The 17570-nt window shown below is 39.0% G+C and overlaps 1 protein-coding gene across 1 annotated transcript in view; it reads left to right on the top strand.

Annotated features, from left to right (window-relative positions):
* LOC150089919 (putative phospholipid-transporting ATPase IIA) overlaps positions 1 to 17570 on the top strand; it is a 359368-nt gene that overhangs the window by 312444 nt on the left and 29354 nt on the right. The window lies entirely within an intron of this gene.

Below are 17570 nucleotides of genomic sequence, written 5' to 3'. Positions count from 1 at the left end.
AGGAATCACCAAGGAAGAGAAGAATGATGATATCCAGCTTAGGACACTGGGTTTGCCAAGCCCATACTCACCAGATGTGAGCCCTGGGGTTGTATATGCAGGACTTACAGATACTCCTCAATCATTTGAATGAGGAAAGTGAAAGAAGGCCCTTGAAATTAATGTTAACAAGACTGATGATCCTTAATGGGGCAATGGCAACACCTCCCCGCTTGTTAAATGGAAGGCTGAAGGAGAGATTTGACAAAATCAAATATCTAGGCTGTTGGATCAACAACAAAAACAAACTGGATATGGAAATTAAAGTACCTGGTCTTTCTCTTAGTTATCACAACACATCTCATGTATTTACTTGTTCCATAATGACTCACAGTAGGCCTTATAATCTCTGCCACCTTGCTTTCCAGGCTGCTGCATGTTCTAATAGAAGCAGTGCAAGAATCACTTTCACCTCTGTATGCAGCTAGCATTAATCTAGTAGTCTGTGTCTCACCAAGCTAATAGTTTTCTGACCTAACTAACATTGCCTTGGTAGTATCATCAAATATTCTTGCATCCTTTCTATTTAAGTGTATCCCATCCCTGTAGAAGCAGCCTTTCCTGTCAACAAGCACAGACCATGCTGAGGAAAATTCTACCCCATGAGCCTTGCACAATCTCTCCCATGCCGAATTGATTGACAAGGCTCTCATCATATACAGCACTATGTATTTCACCATGTGATAAAAGTAAAAAGAAAAAAAATCAGTTTTAAATTCCTTTAGAATATAAAGTGAGCAGTAAACAACTTATTATTTTATATTTCAAGAATATTGATATTTTTAAAATTATAAAGTTTTAAGATCCTGTAACTGAAATAATATTTCTCTCATATGAATGTATACCTTTAATAAGAATACATAATGCATACATTTGTGCAAGTATACAGGAATGTATGCAATGCTAGTTTTCTGGGAAAATCAATATCATTGGTTTTCCCAGAAGATACCTGGCATAGAATAAGCATACATATTACATACATCCTCGGAGGTATGAAGGGATGTATGCATTCCAGTTTTATTGGAAAATTTCCAGATATCTTCTGAGAAAAATCAATTTTATTGGTTTTTCTCAGAAGATATCTGGAAAATGTCATAGGTTTTTACAAAAGGTTAATTTCTTTTTTATTTCTTTTTGTGACATTTTTAAAATACCTATATGCATTACTTCTCAAATGTGAAGATTTAAAATAATTGTTAAATTAAATAATTATATGCTACTTAGATTTATCAGTATGGGCTCAAGGCCTCTTTTTAGATGGCTGTGGCTCTGTTTATATTAGTGTAGAGAAAAGTGGGTAGTGCGCATGCTTTTCTCTATAATAGTGATAAACTAGGATCTTATAAAGGTCTTCTTGGTATTTGCTGGTGTTGATGTCATTTTGTTTATTTCACACTGCTGATATCTCCATGTTTTTTGCTATTGATTGTCATTGTATACTTGTCTAGTTTTTATAAAATGTTTAAGGTTAATTCTAGGTAATTGTTCATGAAAAAAAAAAATGTATTTTTTTATTTTCTGTGCATATAATTTCTATAAGTGTTCTAGGTACAGGTGACCCTCACGCTAAGCGAGCACCATATTCCCTTAAGGTAACATGTATTTGTGAGTTGCGGTCGGTGCCATAGGATATTTCCTAATCAATGATAAATGGTAGTAAAAAGATGCACAAATGTTCGGTCAAAATATTTAATATTCAAATATTTGTACATATAAAATATTCTGCATTACATACGTATATAATTATGTGGTAACTACTTGCGTATCAAAATTAAACTTAAAATTACAATTAAAATCAAATTTAATTGATCTAAATTGATTTTAATTGATGAATTTAGTCATTAAAATTGTGTTGATTTTGGGTTGTACTTTGGCCCTCTTCCTGGTAAACTAAAAGGGGTTTTAATTTTAAATCCCCTGCAGTGTTACCACCCAACAATAAAGCTTTGAAACCTGGCATGTTTTTTTCTTCTTTCAATATGAAATTTCTTTTAGGCATTTGTTTCCAAAAAAGTCCTGCTTCATCTATGTTAAAAACTTGAAGTATAACACAATACCCCTCTTCAATAATTTTAACAAGTTCTTTTTTGAAATGTTTCGGCTCCTTGATCATCACGTAGGCTAGTTTCTCTCTCTCTCTCTCTCTCTCTCAATAATATTTAACTTAACTGAATTCTGCATTGGATATTATCTTCAATAAAATTAAAGTCTCACCATTTCAGTCCTAATTGCCAGCCTAGCTCTACTTGTTTGCAGTGGAACAGCTGTCTTTCCCGCTCTTAAAATTAATTCTTTATTTTTTTAATTGTTCTTACAGTTAAACTTGCCAGTCCTAAATTATGGCACACATCCACTTGTTGTTGACCGGAATCGATTCGCTTCAAAACATCTAATTTAATTTTCAAATTCAGTCTTTTTCTTACCTTTATAGTCTTCATACTGCGTCCAGACGTTGCTTTTTCATTCTTATCTGCCATTATTAACTCTTCGAAAATGTAACTGTGTTGGTTGCATTAATTACGATACAATGTTCGAGTAAACTGTCTGTTACGCGCTGTGTCTAATACTATGTCTGAGTGATGACTAGACTTCGGATAAATGCATATGACGCAAATATTACAAGCAATATACTTGATCATTTTTTAAAATGTTGATCTCGGAACTACTAACAAGTCACTGTACTGCAATTAAATCAGCATGTGAGAAAATTTCACTGAGCATGGGAAAATTTCTCAAGTTGTTTTGTGGGGAATGTTTTAATGCTGTTTTGCTGTTCATTTTGAAGCTATTGATTCATCAAATGAAACGATTTTGTTAAATATGCCAAAAATGCAATCTGTAAAAGAGTGTTAGTGATTTGTGATAGTGTTATAGTCAGATATAGGTTATAATATAAGAATAACATTATAGCGAACCAGCGTAAAGTGAACAGCGTTATAACAAGGGCCTGCTGTATTAGACATCTACATAAGAATAAAAAAATTGGTACACAATTTCTGACCTGTTAATTATATATACTTTTAAGTTATTTGTATTTTACACACACACACACACACACACAAAATATATAATAATACAGTACTTTATAAAATTATTTAACTTAGGCTAATAAAGTGTGGCATGAATGCTGTTGCTGTTATATACTATTAGTCATTATATGCTCATGGATGTTATGTATAATTCCTTGACTAATGAATATTATGGCGTGAAACCAGATGAATTGTTTAGTTACATTTCAAAGTGGTTAAGTTAAATAATTTTATAAAGTACTATATTATTATATATAGTACAAGATACGTGTTGTACAATAGTACAAGATACGTGTTGTAACTTGTAACACGTATCAAATCCACGTGTTACAAGTTACAACTCCGCTGAACGAGAAGTTTTTTAGCCAAATTTAGCCGCTTATTGAATATCTTTTACATCAAATTATTTTTTGTTAGTAGCTTATAAACCTAGTAAGGATCGTTGGTTTATTCTGAATTGGGACAGCGAGATTTGAAAGTTAATTAATACTTAAGTGTCCATAGATTACCGTTCGTAACTTCCGCCTTTGTCTTGTCATACGATCGTTATATATCGAACCTAGATAGCGTTAGTATAGTATACGTTATATTTTCAGCGATCGGTAAAATCTATTAAACTTGTTCAACTTCGTTGGCATTTAAATTGCACTTTTAACTAAATACATATACCGACTTAGATTACAAACGTAACATAATTAATTAATACATAACCGATACGGAAGTTATATAAAGGGAACTCGGAGATAATTAATACTTGACTGATTGATTAATACTTGACGCTAAAAATATATATCCCGGTATAGCTGTGTTGGGAGATAAGTTAGGGTTATAAACTGAAATTGAAATTTTATTTAAATTAAAAGTAATCATGACTCAGACCAGAGCAGCAAAACAAAAGGCTCAAGCTAATGGAACTGCTGTGGCTCAGAGGAGAACTGAGGGGGCAGTTGCCTTCTGAGTCACAGCCTTCTGAAATGCACAGATTGCATGATGTTTGTGGAGCATTCAGGTACGGGACATGATATTGCCATGGGGGATGTCTGTGTGTGTACACGATGCAAGGAGTGTATCGAAATCAGGAAACAACTCAGTGTTCTTATGGGCCTATATGAGAGCTTGAAGGACAGGGTGGATGCCCTCGAAGGAACTAAATTGAGGGGCCCATCAAGCTCTCAGCTGCCCACATCAACGCCAGAGCTTGCACTTGGTCATCGTGAAACACAGCGGCAACCCCCAAGGCAGAATGCGCTGGTCCAAGGAACTAGTAGTTGTTGGTGACTCTATTGTCAGGGAAACGGGGAACATGCTTTGTAAAAAGGATAGGTGGAACAAGACCAGGGTATGTCTGCCAGGGGCAAAGGTTGATGACGTTGTAGAGCAGATATCATCTTTTAAGGGCACAAAAGTTGATATAGTTGTACACGTGGGCACTAACGATATCAAGAGTAGGAGACCGGCAGAATTGCTTAACAAGTACAGGTCACTGTTGAAAAAAAGCCGTGAAATAGGGTTGAAATTGAAAGTGTCTGCAATTCTGCCCAGACACGATAGGAGGGAGTATATGATGAGAGCCTTGTCGATCAATTCGGCCCTGGAAAGATTGTGCAAGGCTCAAGGGGTAGAATTTTTTTCAGCCTGGACTGTACTTGTTAACAGGAGGGATTGCTTCTACAGGGATGGGATACACTTAAGTAGAAAGGGTGCAAGAATATTTGCTGATGCTATCGAGGCAGTGTTAGGTGGGTCGGAAAACTGCTAGCTTGGGGGATACAAAGACAAATAGATTAACAGTAGCCACTGGCAGAGGTGAAAGAGATTCTTGCACTGCTTCTATTGGAATGAGCAGGAGCCTGAAAAACAAGATTCAGGATATTTCAGAGACTGCTGGGAGTCATTGCGGTACAAGTAAACACATGGGTTGTGTTAGGGTAGCTAAGAATAGAAATAGGTGCATGTATACTTGCGTGTACACCAATGCTAGGAGTTTAGTAAATAAAATTGATGAATTTGAGGTATTGCTCAAAACATCAAAGGCAGATATTGTTGGGATATCAGAGACTTGGTGTCACACAGATATAAGGAATGCAGAACTGGAATTTGGGGAGTACAACGTCTACAGAAAAGATAGACTGGATAGGAAGGGAGGAGGGGTTATGCTATTAGTTAAGAAATACATAAAATCCAAGGAAGTGAAGCCAGTGGACATCGCTGGACAATGCAGTGTCGAGTCAGTTTGGTGTGACATAAGCATTGGGAGATCAAAATTTAGAGTAGGAGTGTGCTATAGGCCTAATGACTCTGATGAGTATAATAAGAAACTGTACAGGGAAATAGATTGGGCCAGTAAATCAGAGAGTCTTATAATGGGAGATTTTAATTTCCCAGATATTGACTGGAAGTTGTGGGCTGGTCACTCACACACTAGCAAGGCTTTTGTGGATTTATTGGATGATTGTTTTCTACATCAGCATGTTCGGGAGGCAACTAGAGGGAGGAATACTCTTGATTTGATTATCAGCAGTGATTCTTCATGCATTAAGAATCTGCAGATAAATGAACCACTAGGTGGCAGTGATCACAGTGTGCTGAAGTGGGATTTACTCAAAGAGCTAACTACCACTAGGGGTAAAGGGAAGGGTTATTGCTTTCGTAAAGGCGACTACGATGGACTGAGACAGTATTTAAATTCTATACAGTGGGTACCAACTGATGATGTTACCAACAGTAAATGCAAAATGGGAAGCATTCAAAGAACTTATCTTGGAAGCTACTAGACTTTACATACCAACTAAGAAATATTGTTCAAGGTTTAGGCCTAAATGGATGTCAGATGAACTGATGAGGCATATGGCAGAGAAGAAACATGCATGGGATACATACAAATTAACACATGACACAGAAGCCTATGATAGATACAAGTTGATCTGTAACCAAGTTACAAAGGAGGTTAGGCAGGCGAAGGCAGATTACGAGAAATCTTTGGCAAGGGATGCAAAGAAAAACAGCAAAGAGTTCTTTACTTATGTAAACTCTAGAAGGAAGGGGATGAATCAGATTGGTCCACTTGATATCGATGGGTCAACTGTTGATGATCCTGCTCAGGTAGCTAACAAACTAAATGAATATTTTGCATCGACATTCACACATGAGGAGTTATTTAGCGAGGGGAAAGCCAGAGGTGTATTCAACTCTAGCAGTAAGCTAGAGAATCTTGTAATAACTGAGAGTAAAGTGGAGGAGAAATTGTTGAAGATAAACACAAGAAAGGCACCTGGGGTAGTAGTAGTAGTAGTGGCACATGATGCAAGAAAGCAAGTGTAGGAGCTTATGCAGCATCAGCCAAAAAAAAAAAAAAAAAAAAAATCACACCATTCCCTCCAATTGCCTGTCCAGTTCCTCCTTAAATTTATTTAACCTATCAACTTCCACAACGACAGATGGAAGTTTGTTCCAGCAATTAACCACCCGCTGGCTAGAGGCAAATTTCCGCACATCTATTCTACATCTGTCCTTTCTTAATTTGAACTTATATCCCCGTAGGTTCGTAATCTGAACAAGTGGAAGGATTCCATCAGAATTCAGCTTGCTCAACCCATTCAAGGCCTTATAGACCTCAATCAGATCACCGCGCAGGTGCCTAGTCTCCAGCCACTGCAATTTGCAGAACTTAAGCCTCTCTTGGTAAGAGAATCCCGTCATTCCCCTCACCAATCGTGTTGCTCTTCTCTGTACACGCTCAAGCAAATCTACATCCTTCCTAAAATGAGGCCTCCAGACCTGTACGCAGTACTCAAGGCGTGGCCTGACCATTGCCTTATACAGAGGGACAATCACCTCCTTTTCCCTGCTAGCAAAATTCCTATATATCATTGACAAAACCCCATGACCCGCCCTAGCAGCCTGTCTGCACTGCTCAGAAAACTTCATATCTGACTGCACAATTACTCCCAGGTCTTTTTCATTTTCTACCACCTTAAGTGTAGTACCACACAGTTGGTACGTTTCTCTGGGGTTACTTCTACCCATATGCAGTACTTTGCATTTGTCAAGGTTGAACTTCAGTTGCCACTTCTTAGCCCATCTGCCCAAATTATCTAGATCCTGTTGCAGTAGCACACTGCCATTACTGTCATTAACAACCCTGCCAACCTTTGTGTCATCTGCAAACTTCGACATTAAGCCTGATATACCTTCATCAATATCATTGATAAATACACAAAACAACAGTGGACCCAACACCGAACCCTGTGGGACTCCACTAATAACATTAGTCCCCGAAGAGCAGCACCCATTGATTACCACCCTCTGTCTTCTCCCACTTAACCATCCTTTTATCCATTGTAGCAACTTACCCTTAATACCATTCTGCTCCAATTTGTACAGTAGTCTTCCATGCGCAACAGTGTCAAAAGCTTTCCTGAAATCCAAGTATATGATATCAAAATTATTTTTTGCATCCAGTTCCTTTGTGACCACATCATAATAACCAATCAAATTTGTCAGACAAGACTTTCCCTTAACAAACCCATGCTGTGTTTGAATTATTGCTGCAGTCTTGTCTAGATGATCCTGCAATGCATCTTTAACCAGTGACTCCATTATTTTACCCGTAACAGAAGTTAAACTAACTGGTCTGTAATTACTTGTGTCACCCTTCGATCCACCTTTGTGAATTGGGGACACATTTTCACATCTCCAGTCCGTGGGAACCTCCCCTGAGTCCAAGGATGCTCTCATAATTATGGCTAAGGGTTTGCTTAGTTGCTTTGCTGCCTCCTTTAAAATAACTGGATAGATTCCATCTACCCCAGGTGCCTTTCTTATGTTTAACTTCAACAATTTCTCCTCCACTTTGCTCTCAGTTATTACAAAATCATTAAGCACACTGCTACAATTTGATAACCTTCTTCCATTTTCAAACTGTAATAATTCCTCACGTGTGAATGTAGATGCAAAATACTCATTCAGTTTGTTTGCTATCTGAGCAGGATTATCAACAGTCGAACCATCGATGTCAAGTGGACCAATCATATTCATCCCCTTCCTTTTAGAGTTTATATAAGTAAAGAAATCCTTGCTGTTTTTCTTAGCATCTTTTGCCAAAGATTTCTTGTAATCCGCCTTCGCCTGCCGAACCTCCTTTGTGACCTGATTACAGACTAGCTTATATCTGCCACAGGCTTCTGCGTCACCTGATAATTTATATGCATCCCATGCATTTTCCTTCTCTGTCACGAGTCTCATTAGTTCATTTGATAACCATTTAGGCCTAAACCTTGAACGATATTTCTTAATCGGTATATAAAGTCTAGTAGCTTCCACGATTAATTCCTTGAATGCTTCCCACTTAGAATTTACTGTTTGTAACGTCGTCAGTTGATCCCACTGTACAGAATTTAAAAACTGTCTGAGACCACTGTACTCCCCTTTACGGAAGCAAAAACCCTTTCCTTTACCCCTGACGGTAGTTACCTCTTTGAGTAAATCCCACTTCAGCACACTGTGATCACTGCCACCTAGTGGTTCCTTTATCTGCAAATTCTTAATACACGAATGATCACTGCTGATAACCAGATCAAGAGTGTTACTTTCTCTGGTTGCCTCTCGAACATGCTGCTGCAGAAAAAATTATGAGAGCTTCCTTGGACTCAGGGGAGGTACCCATAGACTGGAGATGTGCAAATGTGACCCCAATTCACAAAGGAGGATCAAAAGCTGACACAAGAAATTATAGACCTGTGAGTTTAACTTCTGTTCCAGGAAAATTAATGGAGGCACTAGTTAAAGAAGCACTGCAGGATCATTTAGACAAGACTTCAGTTATAGCTCGGACACAGCATGGTTTTGTTAAGGGGAAGTCTTGCCTGACCAATTTGATTGGATACTATGATGCAGTCACAAAGGAACTGGATGCAGGGAATAACTTTGATATTATATACTTGGATCTTAGAAAGGCTTTTGATACTGTTGCACATGGAAGACTGTTGCACAAATTGGAGCAGTGTAACATTGGAGGCAAATTGCTGCTGTGGGTAAAGGGGTGGCTGAGGGGGAGAAGACAGAGAGTGGTAATCAATGGACACTGCTCGTCGTGGACTAATGTTATTAGTGAAGTCCCTCAGGGCTCAGTGTTGGGTCCATTATTGTTTTCTGTATTTATAAATGATATTGATGATGGTATATCAAGCTTAATGTCGAAGTTTGCAGACGATACAAAGGTAGGCAGGGTTGTCAAGGACACTACTGACACTATGCTGCTGCAAAAGGATCTGGAAAGGTTGAGCAGATGGGCTGAGAGGTGGCAAATGAAGTTTAACATTGACAAATGTAAAGTACTACACATGGGAAACAGCAACCCCAGAGCAACGTATCAACTCTGTGGTATTGCACTGACAGTGGTAGAAAATGAAAGGGACCTGGGGGTGGTTGTGCAGGCAGATATGAAGTTCTCTGAGCAGTGCAGACGGGCTGCAAGAGTAGCTCATGGTGTATTGTCAATGATATATAGGAATTTTTCTAGCAGGGATAAGGAGGTGATTATTCCCTTGTATAAGTCAATGGTCAGGCCACACCTAGAGTACTGTATACAGGCCTGGAGGCCTCATTTCAAGAAGGATGTAGAGCTGCTGGAACGAGTACAGAGAAGGGCAACAAGATTAGTGAATGGAACAAAGGGGTGCTCTTACGAAGAAAGGCTTAAGATTTGCAAATTACAGTGTCTGGAGACTAGGCACCAGCGAGGTGATCTGATAGAGGTGTATAAAGCATTGAATGGTTTGAGCATGCTCAATGCTGATGGGATTCTTCCTCTCGCTCAGAATAATCACCTGAGAGGGCATAAATTCAAATTGAGGAAAGATAGATGTAGGATAGACGTGCGGAAATTTGCCTTTAGCCAGCGAGTGGTTGGTTGGTGGAACAGAGTTCCATCCCCTGTCGTGGAGGTTGATAGCCTAAATAAGTTTAAGGCTCAGCTGGACAGGTATTTTAAACGAACAGAGGGGTGAAGTGGGAGTGGTTTTTTTTTTTTTTTTTTTTTTTTGGCTGATGCTGCATAAGCTTGCTTTCTTGCATCAAATGCCTCTACTAATGCTAATGCTAATATATATATATATATATATATAGTATTATATACTGTGTGTGTGTGTGTGTGTGTGTGTAAGTAAGTAAAATACATATATCAAAACATATATATATATACAAAGTATATATAATGAACATGTCAGAAATTTTGTGCTGAATTTCTTATTCTTAAGTAGTTGTCTACTTAAGACATCTTAAGTAGAAAATGATGAAATAAAGTGAATGGCTCATGCAAATCTGTTTCTCTTGTCCCAGTAATAGTTTTACCAATGAAATTACATCTTAATGTTTTGGTTAGTAGAACCAGGTTTTTTTTTTTCTTTTTTTTTTAGCTAAAATTAGTGTCTGATAATTAATTTTAGTTAAATTTTATCATTAAATGAGATAACAATAATTACAGCAAATTGGGATTGGAACCCAAAGCCTTATCTGCATACATCAGATAAAATGATACCTAATCTTACCAAGTATGTCCAGAGAACTCCACACTTGCAGCAGCAGCAGGCAAGAAAAGAGGGTGTTTGTAAATGCTACTGAATGTATGACAAGTGCAGTAGCGACGCCTGGTTCTGTAGTAGGTAGTTACTGAACTTACCAAATATAACTGAAATACAGTTAAAAATTTGATTAACTATAGAAGCGATGAGACAGCATTACAAGGATGCCAGAAACCTGATCAGAAGAAGCAAACAAAACTCTTAGGAGCAACTCGTCTCCAGCATAGGAAACACAGACCCCTGGGGGGTGGTATATAAAGTTACCACCAACAAACTCTTCAGGGAGAAGTCCTTACTACTACTAGAACACTGCAGGGGCTGCTTACAATATCGTGACATCCTCAACTCCATCTTCAAGAAAGGTTTACTCGCAGTCCCAAGCACAACATAGGCTTTGTAAAGAAAACAATGACTGCACTGATAACCAGCAACAGCCGTTCACCGAGGAAGAGCTTCAGGGTGCCTGCTGCATGGATAAAAACTAGGAAATGCCTGGGCAAGGATATGCTTGAACTGGAAATCATAAAGTGCGTTGTGGTACTTCCCCAAGGACTGGAAAATGTCCAATAATAAATTAATCCTAAACCAGGGGCCAACATGGTTTGCCTGTAGGCAAACCATGCCCTAGAGATCCTACAACAATGGGCGGAAGAAAACTTCCTACAAATTGAACTGACAAAAACAAAACAACGTCGATCCTTCTCAAAGGAGCCTTAAATATCAGAAGACCTCCACAAATTAAAATAAAAGGAACCACAATAAAGCTCACCACCCAAATGAAATATCTAGGTGTCATCCTTGACAACAACCTCTCCTTCCAACATCATCTCAAGCAACTAAAAATAAAAATTAGAAACCACATTGCACTGGTTGCCCGTTTTACAAGACATGACTGGGGCCTGAAAAAGCAAACACTCTCTCTCTCTCTACTATAAGGCTACATTTATGCCAGTGATCTCTTTTGCTGCTCCAATCTGGTTCCGCAGGACAGCCATGACCGTAAATAAAAGAACCCTTGATTCAATCCGGATATCAATCCTTCTAACAATAACCTGTGTATGCAGGACTGTCAGCACACAGGCACTCCAGGTGCTAGCGGGCTGTCTCCCCCTGGACCTGGAGATTGTCAGATGTGGCCTGTCATACTACCTATCTGAAGGGATGCCAGTGACATTCATGGGTTACACCATCGAACCTAAAAATGATAGAAAGACCGAAAAGACCCAATTATTGGGGCATCTGAAGCAAGAATGGCAAACCTGCTGGACAAACACCACCACCACCAAAGGAGAAGTAACACAGAAATTTCTTCTGAACGTACACATTACCCTAAAGCACCGCCTTGGCTTCACCTAGGACTGCACACCACTTATCTCCTGATGGGTTGCGGACCTTTCAATGAAAAACTTGCAGCCTTTGGGCTCCTGGAGGATCCACACTGCCCTTGCTTGAAATGTGAGAGCTAGCAACGTTTGATGTGCCAATGCCTGCTGTACGATGACCTATGCAGAATCCTAATCACCAGACTAACTTAACTTACCTAACGACTGGGAACACCATCTCCTGGACACCTTCGATGACTATAGTGCACTCATCAAATTTGCACGACTTATTTGCAAGAAGGAGAACACAAATCGCAATCAATGATGTGCTTCATTAGCCCATGGGTCCCCGCACATAACTGAGCATCCAAACTGGTCCAGACTGTGACCGTTATGGTGGGACCTCTCTCCCAGGATTGAAACTCCGTCATAAAGGATAGACGATCCATCATCACCTATGCAGACTCTACTGAACAATCTTGTTGGACAGGGTTCTTTCTCCCATTTGCGATGCAATGACTGGACATGACCACAGCAGCTCTGCTGCCAGCACGCCACCTGGCAATCTGAACCAGGTACCCTTGCCCAGTTCACTTTTAAAACCCCATCCCTAGGCAGGGAGGGGGGATATGGGTCCCTGTTCTGCCCCCTTTTCCTGGTGGGGCTTGCCCCCACTGACACTCCTTGGGTCGCCTTCTCTTTCGTCCTCATACTTCTACCTGTTCCCCCAATCTTCAGTCTCCCCTTCCTTCACTCTACCTTTACCGACCGTGAACGTCCCAAATGCAAAGCTGCTAAACTCCAATGTCAAAATTTAACCTAATCTTCATTTAAAATCCATCTTGGCTTGGCTTTATCTAAACCTCTAGCATCTACCCCATTTTTTTTTTTTTTTTTAACGTAAGCCCTAGCCACTGAAATCTTAGGAAACTAGGTGGCAGGGCCTGCCAGAATGAAATAAATTAAAACTGCTGGATACCTAGTCTGTCACCACAGGGCTAAGTGTGGGCAATGTTGGGGTCCAATGGCTAAATGGCCAGATGAACAATGGTACACGACAGTACACATATACAATATCCACACACTTTTAAATCTCTGGCCTCAACAGTGTTCTGTTTCACATGACAATGTATACTGTGCGGAGATGGGGGGAACCCATCCTGCCATTTGACACGAATACACTTTACACTAATTAAATACAGTTACAAAAACATAATGCTAACTATAATACATATATAAATCCTCTCAAAAAAAGTTAACTACAACTTATAATGCACAGAGAAAGGCTTATTTGTATTGGATGTGAATATATATTATTATTATTAATGTGTGTCAAATTTAATAGGCAATGGAGTCTTGTCAATAATATATAGGAATTTTGCTAGCAGGAACAGGGAGGTAATTATCCCATTATATATACAAGGCAGTGGTCAGGCCACACCTAGAGTATTGTGTACAGGTCTGGAGGCCTCCTTTTAGGAAGGATTTAGAGTTTCTAGAATGAGTACAAAGAAGTGCAACAAGATTGGTGAGGGGAACAAAGGGATGCTCTTACCAAGAAAGGCTTAAGTTCTGCAAATTGCAGTGCCTGGAGAGTAGGCCTGCGAGGTGATCTGATTGAGGTGTATAAGGCCTTGAATGGGTTGAGCAAGCTGAATGCTGATGGGATTCTTCCTGTTGCTCAGACTAAGAACCTGAGAGGGCACAGTTTCAAATTGAGGAAAGATAGTTGTACAATAGATGTGTGGAAATTTACCTTTAGCCAGTGGGTAATTGATTGGTGGAACAGACTTCCATCTTTTGTTATGGAAGCTAATTGCCTAAATAAATTCAAGGCTGAGCTGAACAGGCATTTGGAATGGATGAAGTGGGAGGCTTTTTTTTTTTTTGGCTGATGCTGCATAAGCTTCTTATTATTTTATTTATTTTTCATTTTCTTATTATTTTATTTATTTTTTTATTATTTTTTATTTATTTATTTATTATTTTTTATTTATTTATTTATTATTTTTTATTTATTTATTTATTTTTTTATTTTTTTTTTTGGGTGGTGCAGCATAAGCCATAAGCTTCCTATAACTTATCTAATTGCCATAAGCTTCCTTGCACCATGTGGCCATTATTAATAATAAAACTAGTTATTGAAATCTGTTCCTCTAAAGCTTCTTACATATCCTTCTCATTTCACCCATCCACTTGCACCAAATGTTTATCTAGTTCTGCCTTGAATCTATTTAAGCTATCAACTTCTACAACGACAGATGGAAGTTTGTTCCAGCAGTCAACCATCCACTGGCTAAAGGCAAACTTCTGCACATCTATCTTACAACTGTCTTTCCTCAATCTGAATTTATGCCCTCTCAGGCGATTATTCTGAGCAAGAGGAAGAATTCCATCAGCATTGAGCATGCTCAAACCATTCAAGTCTTTATACACCTCACTCAGATCACCTCAGAGGTGCCTACATCCTTCTTAAAATGAGGGCCTCCAGACCTGTATATAGTACTCAGGGTGTGGCCTGACCATTGCCTTATACAAGGGGATAATCACCTCCTTATTCCTGCTAGAAAAATTTCCTGTATCTCATTGACAAGACACCATGAGCTACTCTTTCAGACCATTTGCACTGCTCAGAAAACTTCATAACTGCCTGCACAATTACCCCCAGGTCCTTTTCACTCTCTACCACTGTCAGTGTAGTAGCACACAGTTGATACATTACTCTGGGGTTACTGCTTCCCATATGCAGTACTTTGCATTTGTCAATGTTAAACTTCAGTTGTCACCTCTTCCACCTGCTCAACTTTTCTAGAATCCTGTTGCAGCAGTGTACTGTCATTAGTGCCCTTAACAACCCTGCCAATCTTCCTATCATCTTCAAACTTGGACATTAAGCCTGATATACTATCATCAATAAATACAGAAAACAACAATGAACCCTGGGGGACTCCACTAAAAACATTAGTCCATGAAGAACAGTGTCCATTGATTACCGTTCTGTCTTCTCCCACTCAGTCACCCCTTTATCCATAGTAGCATTTGCCTCCAATGCCACACTGCTCTAATTTATGCAGCAGTCTTCAATGTGCAACAGTATCAGAAGCCTTTCTAAGATCCAAATACAGGTAGCCCTCGATTTATGTTGAGGTTAGATTTCTGGGGGGACAGGCACAAATGGAATCAGCGCAAACAGAACCCTATATACAGGGTGTCTCAAAAATACACGGAATAACTTCAGGAATGAGTTCCTCATATGTACACAATAAAAATATTTTATATCAACATAGTTCCGGAAATGCTTGGTTCCCGAGTTATTAACCGGAATGTCTTATCTCCTGCAGGTGATTTCCTTCATCACAAGGTACTGACAGAATCTGGTGGTTTTCCATTCGAACCAGGTACTCAAATTAGGAGCCAGCGGATATGCACTTTACGTACGGTTTGGTGGATGGTAATGCTCTGGAATCTTGTCATTTGTACCACGAAAAGTTCCCAGAACGAAGATGTCCAGACAGGAAAAAGTTTGAAGGTGTCCATCGCCACCCTTGTGAACATGGGACCTGTACACCTCATGCTGCCGACAGAGGACAACCAAGATCTACAAATCCTGAAGTAGAGGAGGAGATTTTAGATGTTGTGCATGCCACTCCTGCAATCAGCACACACACACAGAATAGCAGTGCAACTGGCTGTTAAACTTTCGACTGTTTGGAGAGTGTTGCGAGAACACGAATTGTATCCTTACCATCTTGCAACGGGTACAGGCCTTGTCATCAATTTGGCCTCGCCTTCGCGAGTCCGTGAGACATCAATGTGAGGCCTGTATTCAGGCAGAAGGTGGACATTTTGATCAATTACTATAAGGTGATGTGAACATTTAAGTGTCATAGACAGACTTTCAAAACTTGGAAACCAAGCATTTCAGGAACTATGTTGATATAAACTATTTTTATTGTCTACATATGAGGAACTCATTCCTGAAATTATGCTATGTATTTTTGAGACACCCTGTATAATGGAGTCAATCGGAAATCACAGGGTTAGTTTCCAGCCACCAAAAATTTTACCTACCACTTTGCATAGATTGTTTTATTTTATTAGCATTCTTCATAGTTGTAGTAATAGTTGATGGAGGCATACTCATAGCCATACACACATTAGGGCAGCTTTCATCAGATTCTATCATCTGAATATTGCACTAGGATTCATTGAACAACTTTTACCAGATATGGTATGTCTTTATTCTATTAAATTAAAAACTTTACAACATGATTGGAAAAAACTGCACTTGGCTATCTATTATTATTATTATTTAATTTATTAATAGCACAATTAATAAAAAAATGTTAGCATCATAAATTTCCAACACTTGTAAATAGCTTAAACAACAACCAATTGAATGCTTCACCACTTGGACCTTTACCATCTGCATCCATGAGTGGCTACTTTGAGGGCGGGAATCTTTCTCGTCTCTGATACAAATGTGCTGATTTCTGATTGGCTCAGATTGACCTAAATCATGTGAATGGTGCATTATACATAGCACAGTATAATGCCGAAAAATTGTCTGACAATTTTAAACTTTCAATATATAAAAAAATTTGAAAAAAAAAAAAAAAAAAAAAAACCTAAAAATAAAAAAATAAAAATAGCGTTGTGGCTAGTGATCGGCACTGTTGCAAATCTGCTCAAATCGGACCAGCACAAAACAAGGGCTACCTGTATATGATAACAAAATTATTCTTTGCATCCAGTTCCTTTGTGACCACATCGTAGTTTCTAATCAAATTAGTCAGACAAGACCTCCCCTTAACAAACCTATGCTGTGTCCAAGCTATAACTGAAGTCTTGTCTAGAGGATCCTGCAAGGCTTCTTTACCAGTGCCTCCATTAATTTCCCTAGAACAGAAGTTAAACTAACAGGTCTGTAAGTTACCTGTCTCCCTTTGATCTTTCTTTGTAGATTGGGGTCACATTTGCACAACTCCAGTCCATGGGTACCCCCCCCCCACGCCGAGTCCAAGGAAGCTCTTATAATTATGGCTAAGGGTTTGCTTACTTCCTTTGCTGCCCCCTTTAATATAACTGGATAGTTCCATCCATCCTAGGTGCCTTTCTTATGTTTATCTTCAACAATTTCTCCTCCACTTTACTCTCAGTTATTACAAGATTATCTAGCTTACTGTCAGAGTTTAATACATCTCTGGCATTCCCCTCCCTGAATAACTCTTCATGTGCGAATGTAGATGCAAAATATTTATTTAGTTTGTTAGCTACCTGAGCAGTCATCAACAGTTGAACCATCGATATCAAGTGGACCAATCTGATTTATCCCCTTCCTTCTACAGTTTACATAAGTAAAGAACTCTTTTCTGTTTTTCTTTCATCCTTTGCCAAAGATTTCTCATCTGCCTTTGCCTGCCTAACCTCCTTTGTGACTTGGTTACAGACCAATTTATATCTATTGTAGGCTTCTTTTTTTTTTTTTTTTTTTTTTTTTTTGTTAGCGCATTGGCTTCTGTGGCCATTATGCACCTCACAAGGTTTTTGCACTACTCTGATTCATGCCTGAGGCGGGATACAAACCTGCGACCTTTGGG

Source organism: Mastigoproctus giganteus, chromosome 2 (assembly GCF_048544385.1).
Source record: "Mastigoproctus giganteus isolate SK-2022 chromosome 2, ASM4854438v1, whole genome shotgun sequence".
NCBI classification, from domain to species: domain Eukaryota; kingdom Metazoa; phylum Arthropoda; class Arachnida; order Uropygi; family Thelyphonidae; genus Mastigoproctus; species Mastigoproctus giganteus.
Note: the sequence above shows the minus strand (reverse complement) of the source record. Positions and strands in the feature narration are given on the sequence as shown.